Source organism: Echinops telfairi, unplaced genomic scaffold (assembly GCF_000313985.2).
Source record: "Echinops telfairi isolate 266 unplaced genomic scaffold, ASM31398v2 ScPeMD7_1;HRSCAF=3_0, whole genome shotgun sequence".
Lineage (NCBI taxonomy): Eukaryota > Metazoa > Chordata > Mammalia > Afrosoricida > Tenrecidae > Echinops > Echinops telfairi.
In genome coordinates, this window is record NW_022103896.1 from 78,909,364 (window position 1) to 78,911,345 (window position 1,982).

Genomic DNA, 1,982 nt, shown 5'->3' on the forward strand with positions numbered 1-1,982 from the left:
AATAAAATTTATCTAATAGAAAAAGAGAGAGAGCATGCAATAAGGCAATTATTATTCATGTAAACAGAGTGATTTGAAGGTGGATAATGCTTCTCTTGTGATTGTGTATTCTGATCATCAATACAGAATCTAGTTACCACTGTCAAGGCTTTCTGAGGAGAGCAGGGATGCTTCCCAAGCTGGTACAAAATGCCTGTGAGAGCATACAAAACGACACTAACTTGGCTTTTTTTTTTATGGGTGGGGGGGGAGCGCTAAGGTCAAGGTACCTGCACATAGGTGAGCCTGAATCTCCTGCAAATGCCAAAAAAGGGAGCACCCCGGGTTTTCTTACTACTTGAGCAGCTAGATATGTGACATAAAAGAAGAACAAAGCGGCGATATAAAACTGTCAACATCCAAGTATCAACTAGGAGGTGAGACGCTTTACTATGTATGGAAACCCAAATATCTTTTCTTCGAAACTCTGAAGTATCCAGTGTTGGGCACGCCCATAGTGTGGCGCTTTCCATGCCTTTGCTCTGCACCAGCAGCTCACTGCTGTACAAAACAGCCACGATCAACTCTTGGAAAGATGCAAAGCCTCAGCACACCCCATGTAGGGCTGCTGCCTCTCAGCATCATCTTGAAGGCAGTAAGTTTAGTGGCTGCAAGAATGGGATCCAACACAATTGGGAAGCTGGTGTCGGACTGGGCAGTGTTTTGCTCTGTTGTACATAGAATCACTGTGAGTCACCACCTACTTGACGATGGCACCTGACAGCAATAACATTAGGGAATTGGGTAGCTGTTCCCTTTCGACACTAAAAGCATTGTCCCATGTTTTGATAATTTAGGTAGATCAGTAAGGACTATAGTGAATAATGGAATAGTGGGGCACTGTGTCAGTCAGCAAAGAGATAATTTTGGTACAAGTGTTACCAGTTGTCCAATCTCCCACCATGTACAATATTTCAATAAATACTCATTCATGGATGCAAATAATAAAGCCTAACCCTACTAACTTAACTCCTGGGGACCAAGCTATTTCTTTCTTTCTTTCTTTCCTTTTTTCACCATGCAACCCGCTTCAGTGCCTGAAGCGCACGGGGTAAAGCCAGGCAATGGTTCAGGGTTAGTTTGCTTTGGCCTGAGACACTGTGAGAGGCCCCTGGGATCGGACCTGCCATAAATCCAAACCCATGCACCTAAACTAGTTCTCTTAACTAGGTTCACCTTCCTAGTGCAGGTTTGGACTGCAGACCTGACTGTTATGGCTGCCACTTCTTTCAAGCATCTGGCTAGTCCCCGGGGTCTTCGACTGGGTGAATATTCTGGCACTTCACATCAACGTTCAGTATAGTTCCAGAGTCTGGTGTTAGGTAAAATGAAAGGTCCATATCTTAAAAGGTACATCGGGGTGTGATTTTTTAATCCCATGTAAGCATTCCCTTACTTTCAGATGCAATGGACAGGTGAGGGGGTATGCCCCCCCCCCTCCCGCAAAAAATAACGATGCTCATTTGGTTTTTTGAAGTGAGGGTAATAGTGAATTTCGAGTTTGTTCCACCAGGTCAGACTGTTAATCAAGCTTTTTATTTAGAGGTTCTAAAAAGATTGCCTAACTGTGTGACAAAAAAGGTCTGATTTGTGGCAGATGAAGGACTGGCTTTGCCACCATAACAATGCACGTGCTCACACAGCCATCTCAGTGAGCCAGTTTTTGGTAAAAAATAAATAAAAAGAACATCATGCCTCTCATGCCCTAGGCACCTGACTCACCTGACCTTGCTCCATGAGATTTCTTTTTGTTTCTGTGAATGAAGAGGAACATGAAAGGACAGCGACCTGATGATGTAGAAGAATGAAGAAAAAAATGAGGGCGATGTTGTCAGCATCCAAAGGGATGGGTTAGAAAAATGTTTCCAAGAACGAAATTGCAGATTTGACAAATGTATAAAATGTAATAGTGAGTACTGTACTTTGAAAGTGATGATGTTGTT

At 43.1% G+C, this 1,982-nt stretch overlaps 1 non-coding gene across 1 annotated transcript; it reads right to left on the reverse strand.

The window, feature by feature from the left end:
• Positions 1–1,053: 1,053 nt before the first annotated feature.
• LOC115868981 lies at positions 1,054–1,185 on the reverse strand. Its single transcript, XR_004045914.1, has one exon. It is a non-coding gene; the product is annotated as a small nucleolar RNA SNORA42/SNORA80 family (small nucleolar RNA).
• Between the last annotated feature and the right edge of the window lie 797 nt (positions 1,186–1,982).